A 19,767-nucleotide genomic window follows, 5' to 3' on the forward strand; every position below is an offset into this window, starting at 1 on the left:
CAAAATTCTGGTCAATTGCTCAGGAGGCACAGACGGTTCCCCTGGAGAAAATGGCTGCTCTGAAGAGTGGATTCTATGGCATTGTACCATGCTGAGGCCCCTCCTCTCCCTAAACCTTACCCTGTCCTGGATCCACCCCCAAAGTCCCCAGGTATTTTCCTACATGGACCTGGCAATGCTAATCAGATTATTCACACAAGTGGTTAAAATGAAAATCCATTGCAAGGAGATCCTTGGTCAGCTTCTTTGAGACATTCCATCCCTTAGCATACATCCCCGAGAATCATCTGTAGCAGTTCGGTGGGAGGAGGCCTTCTAAAAATTCTTGCCCAGAAAATGATGCTGCTGCAAATACATACACAAATGTTACTAAATGCCTTTCTAGTATAGCCGTTCAGACATTTTTAAAGATCGGTTTCGAGAAAACACCAGGAGATAAACAACTGGATTCAGCAGGAACTGGGAGAGCTTATGTTCATGTATACCCAAATTGGAATATGAGATCACGTTTCTGAGTTTGTATGGACTCAGTTTTTGCTGAAATAACAAAGCTCATTCCCACATATTTGTATAGCCCTCTTATATTTATAAAAAAAAACTTCATATAAATAGTATGCTCTGTAACCTTGGAAAATCCACTCCCACCATCAGGCCCCATTTTGGGCAGAGCTCACAGAAGTGGAGCTCTGGAACCTCTAAATTTTATTCTGCTCTTTCTTAAACTCCCCTCTCCAAATACTTCGTTCTGGAATCCATTGTTCAAACCCCCTGTGAGAATTTTACTGAACTCTAAGATTGGACAAACTTTCTAATATTTTTCCACACTAAACATGGGAAAATAACTAAAGCAGATCGGAAATCTTCATCATGCCACTGTAGCCACACAGGAGAAAGTAATTTAAAAAGTATGATGGAAGTAAGGTTTTATGATGACAATTCTAATTCAAGAAGCATTTTAAGGTAGATGCTGAGCTGATGTAATTTAGTACACCTTCTGGTGATGTCAGAGGTATGTGGCATATGCAAATGAGTTGTGCTAATGAGCTCCAGCACTTTTTCTACAAAATGACCCTTGCTCACCATCATATTCAGCAATGGCATGCAGTGTTCCCTCTAAGCTGAGTTAGTGTGCGCTAGCTCACAGTTTTTTAGTCTCCAGCTCACACATTTTTGTCTTAGCTCAGGAAGGACAATAGCCAAATCACTTGCTACAACTTTAATGCCAGTACCTCACAAAGTAGATTTTTTTTTTCTCACAGGAAACCATTGCTTAGAGGGAGCATTGCTGGCAGGTGTTCCAGCTGACAATTTTTGCCAGGAACCGATTCTGTTTTCCAGCATCCATCCAGAGCCAGTTTGGTATAGTGGTTAAGTGCGCGGACTCTTATCTGGGAGAACCGGATTTGATTCCCCACTCCTCCACTTGCGCCTGCTAGCATGGCCTTGGGTCAGCCATAACTCTGGCAGAGGTTGTCCTTGAAAGAACAGCTGCTGTGAGAGTCCTCACCGGGTGTCCACCAACCTCACAGGGTGTCTGTTGCGGGCGAGGAAGGTAAAGGAGATTGTGAGCCGCTCTGAGATTCGGAGTGGAGGGTATCCAATATCATCTTCTTCTTCTTCTTCCTTCGTAAGTCGTTGTCCACATTTTAGCTTTTTGGTGATGCACCGTTGACGTGGCTTGCATTACTTCAGCACCTGCCCCAGCATCTCGAGAAATTGCATCTCCAGGTTAACAAAGCTGCTTGTGATCATTAGGGCACATGCATGACATGCCTATGAATGAATACTGGGGCATCATATAGTACACAGTTTGCTGTTGACAGCCCTCTCAATTTTGATAATAAAAAAACCCCGCTTATACTCTCATTTATGCAGAGTTTCTGCTATCAAGACACTGCTGACTTTTGGCAGCCCCATGAGATTTTCAAGGAAAAAGACAGTCAGAAATGGGTTGCCATTGTTTGCAACCCTGGACTTCCTTTGGCAGTCTCCCATCCAGGGGTGGAATTCTAACAGGAGCTCCTTTGCATATTAGCAATTTGCTTTTTGCAGACAGAAGTCTTGATCTCTATCACACCTTGTGGAGAAACGCCATCTTAGTTAATGGTGGTGCTTGGTTGGGAGGGAACATGAAACTGCTAAGGCAGGCTTTGTGGCCTAGCCTTCCCTTCACTCCCTCCTCCCTTCCGGAGTTAAACCATCAGCTCTAGGGGGAAAGCCTCCTAGAGGGGCAGGAAGTTCTTTTTTTTTAATTGGAGTGAGGCGGGGAAAGTGCAGTTCTCGGCTGGCCCTCAAGGAGAGAGGTTGTCAGTCTGTGGGCTCCTGACTGTGGGAGAGGCCTTCTCAAGAGGGAGAGGAGTGGACTCCAGGCAGTCAGACCAAGGAAGTCATCTGCAAGGCAGGGCAAGTTTAAACCAGGGATGGGAGGATGCGTTTAAACCCACCTTTTATTTGTCCTTCTGGTTGCTGTTCGGGTACTGTGCTAAACTTTTACATGCAACTGCTTTTGTTTTTTTCTTTTCTTTTCTTTTCCTCTTCTAATTAAATATTTTTACTGTTTTGAATGCTGGCAGTCAAACTTTGTACCACATAGATCCCCAACCACTTTAGACCACGCTGCTTTATGAAGGGGGCCCCGGGGAAAGGGCGAAGGCCTGTAGTTGGATAAGGTGCCAATCCTCCAGGGGTTCCCCAAAGAAGTGCTGTGGTCTCTGTGATACCCAAGTACAGGGTGGCAGAGGACCTTGAGGCCTGGCCTCAGAGCTGGAGAGGGGGATTGGGAGTCCTGTTCCTCTCAATCCAAACCCCTAGACTGAGCAGGTGGTGGCAGCGAGCCCAAGTGGCCAGAGGAGAAATAGCTCCCTCCAAAAAGGGGAACAGGGTCTGGTGGGCAAACCAGGGCCGTTCTGTCACACACCTGTTTGGGATTCTGATTGTTATTCTAATCCTTAAGGACCAGGGATTTTTATGGCTTTTAGATCAACCTTTTTGCACACCCCTCTGTTTTGTTTCAGTGGTATTTATTAGAAAGTACCCAGAGCAAGGATGTGTATTAGAAGGCAGTGGAAATCAGAGAAGTACAATTGCCTGTGAATCTTCTTTCATACAAAACCCAAATGAATAGGAGTCATGGCAAATGTTTTATTGTTACAAAAGGGCCCAAGGAAGAGATTTTCAGAGGCAGTAAACCTCTGAAATTCAGAGTTAGGTGCCCAGTTTGCTGGCTCTCCAGGCCAACTGGCTGGCCATTGCATGAAACAGAATGCTGAACTGCATTCTATTTACTTATTGCTTAAAATATTTCTATGCTGTCATTCCACCCAAATGGAGTCCCCAACACAGCAAACAGCAAATCATTTCAACATTAAAGCAGCATTTAAAATAAAGTATATATAAAGTAAACACATTAACAAAAACGTATAGACACACAAATACATGTAACCAGGGCTTTTTTGTAGAAAAAGCCCAGCAGGAACTCATCTGCATATTAGGCAACACACCCCTGACATCACCATTGTTCCGTGCAGAGCTATTTTGTAGAAAAAGTCCAGCAGGAACTCATTTGCATATTAGGCCACACCCCTGGCTCCATGCCAGCCGGAACTGCATTCCTGTGCATTCCTGCTCAAAAAAAGCCTCACACATAACACAATACGGGAGAAGAGCCTATATGCCAGTGAAAGACAATGACTAATGAGGACAGAAAATTTCACTAGGGAAGAGGTTCCAAAGTTTGGTGCTGCAATCAATAAAGCCCTTTCTTGAGTTGCCATCCATTTAGCCTTAGATGGTCCGAATGCCCAGAGCAGAGCCTCCAAAGATGTCCAGAGCAGATGCATTGGTTGATACGTGAGAAGGTGGTTCTTAAGTACAGACCACAGGTCTGATCAAACAGGGCTCTTCCTGAGTTCGCCACAGATTGTGAAATGTTTATTGTGTTATAATACATAGATGTATGTATATAACCATGGATGATGTTACCCAGACAGCCACCTAAGGGAAATGTCCAGACTGCGGAACCAAAAGGACATGATTCCTGGGCCACTAGATGGCATTGCAAATGTAGTTATCATGGGGAAAGAGGGAAGGGTTATTGGTTTGTGTTAAACGTAGCGACTGGACTACAATACCAATAAAGAGGAAAATAGTTGTTATTGTGTTGAAATCCCATCTTTCTTCCTTGAAACTCCACACAACATGTATCAGGTTTACAGAAGATCACCTAGGCATGCCCTGATGGGACCCAGTTCACGTCAGCTTTGACAAGATGGCTCCATCAAGTACAAGACTATACCTAGGTCAAGGATGCCTAACAAACTGTGAACCTAACAACCAAAATAATTTTACATACATGCCCCGTGGTGCAGACTGGTAAGCTGCAGTACTGCAGTCTGAGCTCTCTGCTCACGACCTGAGTTCAATCCTGGCGGAAGCTGGGTTCAGGTAGCCGGCCCAAGGTTGACTCCGCCTTCCATCCTTCCGAGATCGGTAAAATGAGTACCCAGTTTGCTGGGCTGGGGGGGAAGTGTAGATGACTGGGAAAGGCAATGGCAAACCACCCCGTAAAAAGTCTTCCGTGAAAACGTTGTGAAAGCAACGTCACCCCAGAGTCAGAAATGACTGGTGCTTGCACAGGACGCTACCTTTACCTTTTTAGTTCAGACTAGTTGTCAACATCCAGGTGGGCCCTGGAATTCTTTTTGGAATTATAACCCATCTCTAGACAAACAGTTCCCCTGGATAAAATGGCAACTTTGAAGGGCAGACTCTACAACATCACATCTTCTCTTTCCTTGATCATTTCCTTTTCAAACTCTGAATTAAGTGTGAGTAGATAGGGTCCATCAGGTCAGAATCTGAATTCATGGTTTGAAGATGCATTCATCAGTAGTCTTTTTAGCTATGCTTTCTGGAGTATGATTTATGAACATATTCATCCTGGGAGATCCTCACATGTTCCCCATCTGCAGAAGAAGAAGAAGAAGATGATGATACTGGATTCAAGGCTTTTTGGTAGCAGGAACTCCTTTGCATATTAGGTCACACACCCCTAATGTAGCCAATCCTTTGAGCATACAGGGCTCCTCTTACAGAGCTTGCTGTAATCTCTTGGAGGATTAGGCTACCTCAGACCTAATATGCAAAGAAATTCCTGCTACAGAAAAAGCCCTGATTGGATTTATACCCCACCCTTCACTCTGAATCTCAGAGTGGCTCACAATCTCCTTTACCTTCCTCCCCCACAACAGACACCCTGTGAGATGGGTGGGGCTGAGAGAGCTCTCACAGATGCTGCCCTTTCAAAAACAACTCCTGCGAGAGCTATGGCTAACCCAAGGCCATTCCAGCAGATGCAGGTGGAGGAGTGGGGAATCAAACCCAGATCTCCCAGATAAGAGTCTGTGCACTGAACCACGACACCAAACCGGCTCTTAACCACTACTCCGACTACAACAAAGGCAAAGAAAGCAGTGTCTGGTGTGGTAAACTAGCTGTGATTTCACAGACATAACCAAGTCTGAACTGAGGCACAGTGTTTGTTCTTTAGCCACTGGCATAATTGTCCATGTTTCATTGCCTCTACTTATGTAATCTTGGCTTTCAGCCATCCTTCCATGAAGAGTGATCAGAGCACAGGAGCTCTGTGTATTCATGATACACAAATGGCAGGGCAGAGCCAACCAGCATGGAGGAGTGCCAGATGGGAAGAAAAACTGTTCGGGCTTGACTGGAATTTAATTTCAGTATCCTGTTCAATGCATGTCCTGTTTCACAAAGTGGCCAACACATTGCTGCGGAGGGGCAACGAACAGTGCATGGAAGCCAAGGCATTCCCTTTGAAAGCCAGCTTGGTGTAGTGGTTAAGTGCACAGACTCTTATCTGGGAGATCCGGGTTTGAAGAAGAAGAAGATATTGGATTTATATCCCGCCTTCCACTCCGAAGAGTCTCAGAGTGGCTCACAATCTCCTTTACCTTCCTCCCCCACAACAGACACCCTGTGAGGTGGGTGGGGCTGGAGAGGGCTCTCACAGCAGCTGCCCTTTCAAGGACAACCTCTGCCAGAGCTATGGCTGACCCAAGGCCATGCTAGCAGGTGCAAGTGGAGGAGTGGGGAATCTAACCCGGTTCTAACCCGAGGAGAATCTAGCCCGAGGCTGGGGAGAGCATTCCCAGGGGACCCCTTCATAGAATCATAGAGATGGAAGGGACCTCCAGGGTCATCGAGTCCAAACCCCTGCACAATGCAGGAAACCCACAAATACCTACCCCAAATTCACAGGATCTTCATCACTGTCAGATGGCCATCTAGCCTCTGTTTAAAAACCTCCAAGGAAAGAGAGCCCACCACCTCCCAAGGAAGCCTATCCCACTGAGGAATCACTATAATGGTCAGGAAGTTCTTCCTAATGTTAAGCCGGAAACTCTTTTGATTCAATGCCCACTCAACCATGTGCCTCACTATCCTTCTCATATCATCAGCCTTTTTTTTTCCCCCTGAATGAAAAAGCTCCAGACTCTTCAGCTTTTCCTCACAGGAAAGGTGCTCCAACCCTTTGGTTGTCCTCTTCTGTACTTTTCCCCAAAATGTCCAGCTACTTTGGATGAACTGGACATCTGCAAGAATATCCATGTCTATAACCCTTCAGTACTCCTGCCATGGATATTCCACCATTTTCCCATTTGTTTGTTAAATACCATCAGGGTGCTTCAGATTTATGGTGAGAAGAAGAAGAAGTGGAGGAGGAGGAGGAGGGATTTATACCCCACCCTTCACTACCCAAAGGAGTCTTAGAGCAGCTTACAATCTCCATTCCCTTCCACTCCCCACAACAGACATCCTGTGAGGCAGGTGGGGGCTGAGAGCTCTGACAGAAAATTCTCTTTCCAAAACAGCCTCTGTCAGAGTTATGACTGACCAAAGGTCACTCCAGAAGTTGCATGTGGAGGACTGCGGAATCAAACCGAGTTTCCCCAGATAAGAGTCCGCACACTTTATCTAAAGGGTGCCTCCATTTTCAGAGGCACTAACCTCTGAAACAGAAAACTAGAAGGCAACATGCACTGTTTGTTGACCCTCCAGGGCAACTCACTGGTCACTTTGTGAGAGCCAGTTTGGTGTAGTGGTTAAGTGTGTGGACTCTTATCTGGGAGAACCGGGTTTGATTCCCCACTCCTCCACTTGCACCTGCTGGAATGGCCTTGGGTTAGCCATAGCCCTGGCAGAGGTTGTCCTTGAAAGGGCAGCTGCTGTAAGAGCTCTCTTAGCCCCACCCACCTCACAGGGTGTCTGTTGTGGGGGAGGAAGGTAAAGGAGATTGTGAGCCGCTCTGAGACTCTTCGGAGTGGAGGGCGGGATATAAATCCAATATCTTCTTCTTCTTCTTCCTCCTATCATTAATAGCCTTGCTCAGGTCTTGCAAACTAAGAGCCGTGGCTTCCTTGATTGAGTCCATCCATCTCATGTTGGGTCTTCCTCTTTTCCTGCTGCCTTCAACTTTCCCCATCATCGTCTTTTCCAATGACACTTCATCTTCTCATAACATGACCAAAGTATGACATCCTTTGCTTAGTAGTTTTGGCTTCTAGGGAGAGTTCAGGCTTCATTTAATCTTGAACCCATTGATTTGTCTTTTTGGTGATTCAAACCAATACCCTACCACTGAGCCGCAGCCTTTCCCCTATCACTGTTCATAGGATCATAGAATCATGGAAGGGACCTCCTGGGTCGTCTAGTCCAACCCCCTGCACAATGCAAGGAATTCACAGATACCACCCCCTAAATTCACAGGATCTTCATTGCTGTCAGATGGCCATCAAGCCTCTGTTTAAAAACCTCCAAGGAAGGAGAGCCCACCACCTCCCGAGGAAGCCTGTCCCACTGAAGAACCGCTCTAATGGTCAGGAAGTTCTTCCTGATGTTGAGCCGGAAACACTTCTGATTTAATTTCAACCCGTTGGTTCTGGTCCTACCTTCTGGGCCACAGAAAACAATTCCACACCATCCCCTATATGACAGCCCTTCAAGTACTTGAAGATGGTGATCATATCACCTCTCAGCCGCCTCCTCGCCAGGAGTATTGTTTTGAGTATGGTAATATATTAAAGAATCTGATAAATCCCAATGGGCGTTTTCGCACTGACCTTCAAGTAGCGCGACCACCCTCTTCACAACGGAGGATCTGCCCGGATTTCGCACAAGAAGCGCCGGCGCACCCAAAAGAGCCGGCTACTTCCGTCGCGAAACCCGCTCAAACGGAAACCGCCAAGAAGCAGGAAAACGTTTGAGCGGGTTTCGCGACGGAAGTAGCCGGCTCTTTTGGGTGCGCCGGTGCTTCTTGTGCGAAATCCGGGCAGATCCTCCGTTGTGAAGAGGGTGGTCGCGCTACTTGAAGGTCAGTGCGAAAACGCCCAATGTTTTGATGTGGCTCAACACAGCCCAGTTTGTTTCCAAGAGAGCCCTGGATGTGGTAATCCCCCATCATACTGTTCAGACTTCCTTCAGCCCAATTCTTTTTCCTTCATGTGAAATTGCTAAATATTTCCATGTGTAATTTATTCTCATTCATAATTCATCCTCATTTGTTGTGAACTTTGACAGCACAAGCTGGTGGAAGAAGACGATAAAGAAGAGTTGGTTTTCATACCCCATTTTTCTCTACCCTAATGGAATCTCAAAGCAATTTATGGTCACCTTCCCCTCCTCTCCACAACAGGCACCTTGTGAGGCAGGTGGGCTGAGAGAGCTCTGAGAGAACTGTGACTGGCCCAAGACCAACCAGCAGGCTTCGTGCAGAAGAGTGGGGAATCAAACCCAGTTCTCCAAGTTTACCACTCTTAACCTCAGCCCCTTTCACATTACCATTCTAAACCAGATGGTATCCATTGTTGGCCCAGTTTTGAATAAAACGATGCAGGGGTGGGGTTTTGTACAGCAATCTTCATCCCGTTAACGAACCATCTCTGAAGCGCTACAGCCATTTCAAACTGCACCACTTCTCCCCACACCCTTTTCCACCACATAATCCTTTACCATAAACAGATCAAAGTATAACTACTCTTAAAACTTATTTCCAAACAGGACATTAAGAGAGGGATGGACACACACACACACACACACAAGAATGTTGTGTTGAATGTTGCATGAACTTTTCACTTAAGCCTTCAAATTTTCCTAGCATTACTGTCTTTTCCAGTGAGTCTTGTCTTCCCTTCCCTTTGCACAAACCATGCTAATTTTCCCTCAACAGGCTTTGTTACTCTTTTGGACTTCAGGGGTAATTTTCCATTGACATGGAACTTAATAGCCTTCTGATCACTGTTCCCAATTGGTCTAAAAACATCTACATCTTGCATCAGGTCTCAAGCCCCGCTCAGAACCAGGTCCAAGATCATTACCCCTCACTTTTATTTTGGTTCAATGGACGAAGGTCCAAACAAGCTGTGACAGTGTCCTCATGGCAGACATGAGGACACAACTAACTCAAAGTCATTTTAAAATGCCCCATGGCTGTTTCAGCACTTGAAAAGATGGAGTTGGGGGGAAGAGTGCCATGCTGCAGGACTGATCAAGATTAGGCCCTCATGGCATTTCTAAATAAGTTTAAAATGGTGGCCGCTACAAGGACATCATAAAAACATAAGAATTTAAGAAAAGCCAAGTTAGATCAGGCCAATGGCCCATCCAGTCAAACACTCTGTGTCACACAGTGGCCAAAAAACCCAGGCGCCATCAGGAGGTCCATCAGTGGGGCCAGGACACTAGAAGCCCTTTCACTGTGCCCCCCCTCGAGCACCAAGAGTACTGAGCATCACTGCCTCAGACAGAGAGTTCCTTCAGTTTGTCTTTTACAATGCAATCCTAGACAAAGCCACATCCTTTTCAATCCATTGAAACCAATGTGCTTCAAAGGGTTAACGCTGCTTAGGATAGCACCACCGCCCCTCTGTATTTTTTATTCCATAGGCAAAGGGAACTAGGCTTTTTTAAAAAAGGCTTTGGTTTAAGTTCTAAAATAAGTATTTATTATTTTTTATTTATCTACTATTTTTGATTTCTATCCCACCGTCCCCACAAGCGAGCTCAGGGTAGGTAACAACAAAGTCAGAACATTAAGAACATAAGAGAAGCCATGTTGGATCAGGCCAATGGCCCATCCAGTCCAACACTCTGTATCACACAGTGCCCAAAATATATATGTGGCTATTAGCCACAGTGTGTGTGTGTGTGTGTGTGTGTGTATGTATATATATATATATATATATATATATATATATATATATATATACATATATATACACACACACACACACACACACACTGTGGCTAATAGCTACTGATGGACCTCTGCTCCATATTTTTATCCAATCCCAGGTGATTTTTTAATTTTATCCAATTAATTTTTTTTTATTTTATCCAATTAAAAACCAGGTGATTGTCTTAAAACAATGCTACAATTTAAAATCAGCCCAAAGATGGCAAGAGATGAAGAACAATCAGAATATAAACCCTTGTTGGTGACAGAAATATAAATCCTCGTTTGTGACTCAGATGTTTAGCAAACATCTCTGGGTGTACAGCTGCTGGGCAGCCAGATGGTTCTTGTTTAGAGAGGCTTCCCCCTCCCACCCCCCGCCTCCATTTTAAAAAGGCTGTTCCTTATTCCCCTCAATCACAGTTCTATAGGATGTAGTGGATATCCTTGATTTCAGACACAACATGGGAATGCTTTTTATTAGTGGGATTGGGGGTTTTGGAAAGCCAGATGCGTTGGGGTGACTTAGGGTCATGATGTTGAAATTGTTTTCAAACGTCGAAAAGCTTAATTCATTCTTAGCATGGGCATGTGCAGAAATAGTGTGTGAAGTGCCATCAAGCTGCAGCCTATTTATGGCAACTCCGTAGAGTTGTCAAGGCTACACCACCATTGTCATTTATCTGATTGTTTTATTGTTTTAATATTCTTTTTTGTCTACTGTCTATTTTACGCCGTTAGCCGCCTTGAGTCTGTACAGAATGGGCGGGATATAAACATAACGTAAATAAATAAAATAAAAAATACATCGCACTTAGGGTTGCCAAGTCCAATTCAAGAAATATCTGGGGACTTTGGGGGTGGAGCCAGGAGACTTTGGGGGTGGACCAGGAGACATTGGGGCGGAGCCAGGAACAAGAGTGTGACAAGCATAACTGAACTCCAAGAGAGTTCTGGCCGTCACATTTAAAGGGACAGCACACCTTTTTAAATGTCTTCCTTCCATAGGAAATAATGAAGGATAAGGGCACCTTCTTTTGGGGCTCATAGAATTGGACCCCCTGGTCCAATCATTTTGAAATTTGGGGGATACTTTGGGGAGAGGCACTAGATACTATATTGAAAATTTGGTGCCTCTACCTCAAAAAACAGCTCCCCCAGAGCCCCCGAAACCTCCAGATCAATTCCCCATTATACCCTATGAGAAGACGTTTCCCTCTCCACCCCCCCTCCCCCCCCACCCCCCGTTTCTGGGAAATCTGATGCAGGGGACAGAACTCACTCACCTCCGGAGGTGCAAAGGCACATGGTCCTTTGGGGGCGTGGCTGGGCTCCCCTCCCTTCACCGGCCAGCTGACTGGGGGCGGGAAGCAGCCTGAGAAAACGGAAGAGCTCTGGCTGCCGTTCTCCTCCCTCCCCTCCCCCCCCGCTTTCCCTTTTATGGCCAGCGGGGGGAGGAGGCTCCAAATCTGGAGTCTCCAGGCCTAGCGGGGGATTTGGGAACCCTAATCGCACTGCCTTCCCTTCCTCATTTCCCCACAGACCAAGTTAATTCTATTGCACAGATACACCATGGAGGATTACAGACAGCCGGCTCAGGGCAGCATCAAGCTGCCCCAAAGAGAGCCAGCCAGAAAAGGAGCAGACTGGAAGCCTCCAGATAGCACACAGCTTGCCCCCGAAACAGGAACAGACTGCGTGCGACCTGGAGGAGCTTCCAGAGCGCTCGTGAGCCTCTGGGTTCCTCCTCAGGTGCTTCCTGGCCTTCCAGATGGCCGGGGAAGCCACCTTGGAATTTAGGCACCATTTTGTAAGTGGTGCCTTTCTGAGGCGGCTTTGATCTGGCCCTGGGCAGGCTGCGGTCGGGACAGGAGGCAGATGTGCACATGTGGATGCGCTTTTTTGGGTTCACCTGCCTCCTGTCCCTTAAACCACCTGTCTGTTATCACCTGTTGTGTGTCAACAGTTAGATTCAAGTCCAGGAGCATCTTTGAGACCAACAAGATGGAGAGGGGTCTGGAGACCCAAGTCTGAAGGAGCTGGGTATGTTTAGCCTGCAGAGGAGACAACTGAGAGGTTATGTGATCAATATCTTCAGAGGATGTTGCAAAGTTGTTTTCTGTTGCCCCAGAAGGTTGGACCAGAACCAGCAGGTTGAAATTAAATCAAAAGAGTTTTCGGCTAAATATTAAGAAGAACTTCCTGACAGTTAGAGTGGCTCCTCGGTGGAACAAGCTTCCTTGGTGGGCTCTCCTTCTTTGGAGGTTTTTAAACAGAGGCTAGGTGGCCATCCAACAGCAATGCTGATTTGGTGAACTGAGGCAGATCATGGGAAGGAGGGCAGGAAGGGTTGCATCAGTGCTTAGTTCTTGCGGCTCCTTCTTACACACCCAGGGAAATGCTGTTTGCCACTTTGCAATTTTCCTCCAGGCTGGTTTGGCAAGGGATCCTGAGGGAAGCGGGGTTTGCATTTTCTGGGCATGGAGCAGGTGTCAATGGGGCATGGGGTGAAGGTATCTGTGAGTTTCCTGCATCTGCACAGGGTTAGACTAAATGACCCTTGAGGTCCCTTCCAGCTCTATGATTCTATTTTTAAGGGTATAAGCATTCAGGAGTCAAAACTCGCTTCCTCGGTTAAGTTAGTTTCCTGGAAATCAAACCAACAAAGAAATTAACAACAACGCATGTATGTCTCACACCCCCAGCTTTAACTCTCGCAGTAATTTTAACAATTAGATAAAATCAATTAAAATTACTAATAAAGACCATAAAACCAGGATCAGTATAAAAACAACGTGATACTGTCTAGACAATTTTCAGTGCCATCTTAAGCAAAGTCCATTGAACCCAATTAACTTAGAAGGTTGCAATTCTACTTAGGATCGCACTTTAGAGTGATAGCAACATTATTTATGGCCTTCAGAGAACTGACAAAAAAAGTAGAAAGAAACAAGCGAGAGAGGAAACAATGTTAAAACAAGGTTGAAAGTAGCCATCAGATTCCAGTAAAACTCAGATTCCAGATACCATCGGTCTCTTCTTCTGGTTTCTAGGTTCAGTGATAAATCCTTGTTCTACAGGATGTCAATTTATTCGCCACTTGGATCAAAATGAATTGTTGACTCATCAAACTTTGCATCATCCCAGCATCACAAGTGAGCATAACGTGACAAAAGTGTTCATCAGAGACGCATCCCCAGACTCTAAGGAACACTGGCCTAGCGGGGGTTGTAAATTTCTATATGCAAAAAGGCTCTGAAAAAAATACAGTTGTTTCAAATGTTGGCTGATGATCAGTCTCGGCTGTCAACCTCCAAGTGCGAGGAAACCATCTGTCTCAAAGATCTGTAAAAAGTCGGTGGTACATTGGAGACCCCCGCAAGGTCCTGCAGACAAAGCCGCAAGGTTATCACACAGAGATTTTTCAGCTGTGTCACTTCCTGCAGCATCCATTGCATTCCTTAGTGGTATCGTTCAGCATAATTCCTGCTGGAAAGCATCCATGGGGGTGACAGGCAACAGACTTTGCATGTTGCCATTGTCTGGAAAGGTTTGGCAGTTCTCTCCACACCAGTGTGAACAACCTTTTAATGTAATGTGCAAAAATAATGTCCCCTAATGTGTAGGTTCTAATGATGCTCTTCTGCTTCTACCCAGGAGAACCCCTTGCTGGGGTTGCCATAGGGCAGTTGTGACTTGATGGCACGTATGTATGCAGGGGTGGAATTTTAGCAGGAGCTCCTTTGCATATTAGGCCACACATCCCTGCCGTAGCCAATCCTCCAAGAGCTTACAAGGCTCTTTTTTTGTAAGCTCTTGGAAGATTGGCTACATCAGGGAGGTGTGGCCTAATATGCAAAGGAGCTCCTGCTTGAATTCCACCCCTGTATGTATGTATTTGGAGAAATGCAACTTGCAAGTCCCCATTTCTCCCCATGTCAGAGTGAGAGGAATATTCAGCCATCTTAGTTGTCCTGCCTAGCAGACATCTTTCTCTCTTCTCCCAGAGCTACTTTGGTCCTTTCTTACTACTGCCACCACCAAATACCGCCTTGTATTAAGGCCTGAAGAATAGCACCCAGCAACCCTCTCCTGCTAGCCTCCACAGCCCTCTATTTCATCCTTTGAATCCAGCAACCCTCTTCTTCATGGAACCAGCTCCCGGAAGAGGTGCGGGCCCTGCGGAGCCTCGACCAATTCCACAGGGCCTGCAAGACCACCCTTTTCAGGATGGCCTTTGCGGACTGCTGATTGAAGGATTGGTGGATTGATGGGTTCATCTAAGTGACTCTCGCCTAAATGACTCTCGCCATCATGCTAACCGACAGAATAGCACCAGAAATGCTTATTGTTATTGCCAATTTATGTTAACTGTAAATTAGAATGGTTTTAAGATTAATGTTGATTTTAAAGTTTTGTATAAATTACTGTATGGACATGTTGTTAGCTGCCCTGAGCCTGCCTCGGCGGGGAGGGCGGGATATGAATAAAATTATTATTATTATTATTATTATTATTATTATTATTATTATTATTATTATTATTATTCCTTTGAACTCATGGTTGAGGCTACTACCACCCTTGCTTGTGTTTCCTAGGGATTGGGGTTCAATGCTCTCTCTTCTTTTCTCTGGACTGTTTGACCGAGCAGGGGTTTTAATGTCGATTACCAAAGAGTAGACACAACAGCATTCAAAATTTAAATCAGAAAACGGAAAGCAAACACATCACAAGTAAACATGACAGAATGAGCAAGGACTAAGAAACGGGTGATAAAACTGCAGTCCTCTAACCCAGGGGTCCCCAACCCCTGGGCCATGGACCAGTACCGATCTGTGGCCTATTAGCAACCGAGCCACAGACTGAGACTGAGGCAGAGACACCACACCACCCTTTTCACCCATCCGTATTCCAGGCGGATGAAAGAGGCACAAAAGAGGCAGCGCAGCCTCACTCCAAAGCACCACCTTTTTTCATTTGCCCAGGTCCCGGGTGGGTGGAAGGGGCAGCATGGCAGTGACCTTTGCCTACTCCTCATTTGAAGACCTCCATGGGGGTCAGGGATGGGCAGCAAAAACCCCAGCACCCCCAACCCCACCGGTCCATGGAAAAATTGTCTTCTACAAAACCAGTCCCTGGTGTCAAAAAGGTTGGGAGCAACTGCTCTAACCCTATCTCTTACATATTCTAAATGACGGAAAATTAGAACTAGCTATTGACTCTTGGAGGCATCTAGAAATCTGCCTTAACCTTGTTCCAGTGATTTAGGATATCCTTCTTTTGTGAGCTCAGCAACATGAGTTTGAGAAGGAGTCCAGGTATAGAAAAGAGAATGGCTTAATCCCTCATGGCAAATTCTTGATTGTACCTACTTACTGTTTTCACAGAGTAATGCCTTTTTTTTTAAGTTTCTCTCAACAGGACCTCTTGTGTGTTCCTTAATTGGGTTGAGGGACACATCAGGCCACAGGCTATGTGGAACAACAGCCAGAGTCAAAAACTGCAAACCCTCACCCCATAAAAAGAGAGCCTAAAAGTTACTTCAAAAATTATCAATAGCTTCCTGAAATTTCACCATTGCCCAATGTTTATCTGTATTTATCTGTATCTCTGAGTGGACAAAAGGATTTTGCTTCTGAAGAGATAAAGTCCTGATTAACTAATGAAGAGATACACTCAGCTCTTAGATCTGACAATTTGAGTAAGTTAAACAGAATATGATCCACAGAACTGATTCTGTTGTTGCCACAGTTGCAAAGTCCAGAACTTTCTTTGAGCAGGAATGCACAGGAACGCAGTTCCAGCTGGCTTGACCAGAGCTCCAGGTCAAAAATAGCCCTGGAAGGCTCCTCCCTTCCCTGGCCTCTCCCCTTGGAGCAGGCATGAAGCGCCAGCGGGGGAGTGAAGGAGGAAGAGAAAAAGTTCTGTCCCAAGGAAGTGCATTGGTAGTGACCATCTGTATTGGGATGGGGCGGGGCTGTTGACACATAACATCCATCTACTCACAAAGTTACTTACACTCACCTTATTCTGTTTGTTTTCTCTAATGCTACTAATAATTCGTGGCAGGATGACCACACTTCTGGTGATGTCAGGGGGTGTGGCCTAATATGCTAATGAGTTCCTGCTGGGCTTTTTCTACAAAAAAATCTCTGCTCATACGACTGAATCCTAACATATCAAAGACCACGGCTGTGATCCAACAGGGCTCTTCTTGAACACTACAAGCTGCCTTCTCCTCTACCTTGCAAAGTTTCTGTGTGCTCTCTGCAGACCTTGGTCTGATCAAAATGGCTTAAATGTACATGTCTTGTCTTACCACCAGAAGTGTCTTTTATGAGAAAGCAATGTAATATACCCTTCTAACTCTCTCCCCTCCACCCACCAGTTTTACCATGCCTAAACTTCATTAAAAGCTGCTGCTTCCAGAAAACATTTAATAGTATTACTTCTAAAACCTTCACCAATCCTTTAATCCTTTGGCAACCAGTTCAAAGGCTACCATGGTTTATTATATCTTTGTTCCAGCTCAAGATGTCTCACCTTTCATCTCATAAAAAAGATTCCAAAGGTGATAGTGGGAAATTCTTTACTGTTCATTCACAACTGTGGGTTTCCCCGCCCCACGGCTATGCATAGCTGAACATTTAAAGATGGAACACCCTCTAACCCAACTGATTGTAGAACAAGTACATGATGGTTGTCCTTAAAAAACAGCTCTGTGGGTCCATACTGGTTGCCTTAGGCTTGGATCACATGATTAGTCTTTCTTGCAGCTTCTTCAACTCAACTGGTAATCAACATCCACAAGAAGGGCCCTGCAGGTCTTTTAATTAGGATTTCATCGAAACATATTTTCCTTGCTGCAAGACAAGAAAATGGAAAAGCTTCTAGTGCAAGATGTTTCAGATGCATCCTAGAGGAAACAGCTTATATGAGGCACTGCTGATTATGGGTCCTGATATGCCCTTGCACATCACTGGATATTGCACTATCATTGCAGTCTAGCAATTATTTACAGCTGGGTTGTTGTGTCTACCCAGCAAAATCCAGGTGTGAATGATTGCTGCATTGCAGCGAAAGCACAAAGTCCAATAATGTGTGGATGTCAAAATGCTAAGGCTGTCCACCTTCAAGTGGGATCTGGAGATCAGGAATTACAACCGTCTCCAGAATACAGAGATGAGGTCCCCTGGAGAAAATGGCTGTTTGGAGGGTGGGTTCTATGCTGGACATTTTTAGTAGAAAAAGACGAACAGAGACTCATTTGCATATTAGGCCACGCCTCCTGACATCACCATTCTTTCACACAGGGCTTTTTGGGTAGGAAAAGTCCAGCAGGGGCTCATCTGCATATTAGGCCACACCCCCTAATGCCAAGCCAGCTGGAACTGCGTTCCTGTGTGTTCCTGATCAAAAAAAGCCCTAAGGGACGCACCTTTTTCCTTACATCTCATTTTTTTAAGAAAATGAAAAGTGGGAATTCAGATAACCTCCCTAGCCCATTGTTGAAATGCTCCAGCAATCGCTTTAGTGCCATTAAAGAAGATGAAGAAGATATTGGATTTATATCCCGCCCTCCACTCCAAATCTCAGAGTCTCAGAGCGGCTCACACTCTCCTTTATCTTCTCCCCCCACAACAGACACCCTATGAGGTGGGTGGGGCTGAGAGGGCTCTCCCAGCAGCTGCTCTTTCAATGACAACCTCTGACAGATCTATGACTGACCCAAGGCCATTCCAGCAGCTGCAATTGGAGGAGTGGGGAATCAAACCCAGTTCTCCCAGATAAGAGTCTGCACACTTAACCACTACACCAAACTGGCTCTCAAACTGGGAGGGGGCGAATCACTCATCTTCAGAGGAGAGAGGGAGAAATTTGACAGTGAAAGATCAGTCATTGGACAGTGGGACGGAGGTGGGTAGGATTGGGTGGGACAAAGAAAACCAACAGAAACATTATGCACAAGGAAAAGGCTAGCTGAAAATTAGGTTCCAGAAAAACACGGGTCAAAGTGGACTAAAAAAACCAGAAAAATTCCGGGGGGGGGGGGGGACAAAAGGGACAAAAAAAACCAAAGTAAAAACTAAAGTAAAAATAAAATAAAAAACTAAAGGCACAAAAATGTCCTACATATAGAAGAGCATTCATGCTTGTGCATTTCAATGCATTGCCATCAGTGGTGTTGTTAGGACAGTTTAAAAATATTCCATATTCTAGTAGATTATGTTAATGTGGTATTAACCAAATTAACTCTATAGATTATATTATTTTGGATTGCCCTGATTTTTCAGATTTGAGAGCTGAATGGATTTTTCCTCTATTTAAGCAGGATTCTCTCTCTCAGATAAATCTTTCTTGGTTACTAAGAGATCAAGGCAAACAATGTGACTAAACTCAGGTAGCAGGGGGCTTTGTTTGTGCCTTTTTTGTACAAAACCTCTGTGGTATAGTGGTTGAGAGCAGCGGACTCTAATCTTAAAAAACAGGTTCGATTCCCCACTCCTCCACAGGAAACCAAAGTCACGCAGCAGGCTTCCTGTGGAGGAGTCGGGAATCAAACCTGGGCCAGTCACAGTTCTCTCAGAACTCTCTCATCCCCACCTACCTCACTAAGTGTTGTGAGAAGAAAAAGGGAAGGCAATTGTAAGCCACTTTGAGACTCCTCCTTCTTCTATACAAATTGGAGGCAAAAAATGTGTCTTCTGCTTGAAAACATTATACATAAAGTAATTTTTAATTTAGATGTCGGTGGGGAGGGGAGGTGGCATAGTTTCACAACAACCCAGTATATCACTTGATCTCCATAAATGTTTAAATTGGCTCTTTGTGTCTAAGATTGGCAAATTATGGAAAGAAAATAAAAACATTCTTGAGGAGCTCAGTTGTAATCTGGCCACACACATGGTTGTTTGGCTGGTCTTTTAAAACTCTCGCTGAAATAGCCAAATAGTTTGTTGATCAATGCATTGCAGACAAGCTTTAAAGAAATGCAAGAAAAATCCATCACTGGGATCATAAGGGCAGATCAACCCAGAGGGGACTAAAATTCATCAAATGCCACATCAGATCTCCATTTGGCCATCTTGAAAGGATTATGCTGTGCAAACATCTGAATGGCTAAAATAGATAAAAGAAATGATTTGACTGTATTCCTCTTTTTTTTCTCACATTCAGCAAATAACCACATTGGGAAGATGCTTGAAAAATATGTGCTTCATTCTTTCTTCAATGAGCCAGCCTAGTCATAAGGTATTTATGATTATTGCTTGTATCTTGATCAGCATAGGTACAAAATATATATGGAAACGGAAAGACTATTATATGCTCAGAAACAGAAATCATCAGTAATACCTACAATAGAAGAATGGATGGTGAAGTTGATGGAACTCATGGAGACGGCTAATAAGAGAAAAGACATTAACTACATTTATAGCTAAATGGAAACCCTTAGTGGACTTTTTGCATGAGATGGGGAAAAATTAATTGATGATTTATGGGTTTGAAGAATA

This window comes from Heteronotia binoei, chromosome 2, assembly GCF_032191835.1.
Source record: "Heteronotia binoei isolate CCM8104 ecotype False Entrance Well chromosome 2, APGP_CSIRO_Hbin_v1, whole genome shotgun sequence".
Lineage (NCBI taxonomy): Eukaryota > Metazoa > Chordata > Lepidosauria > Squamata > Gekkonidae > Heteronotia > Heteronotia binoei.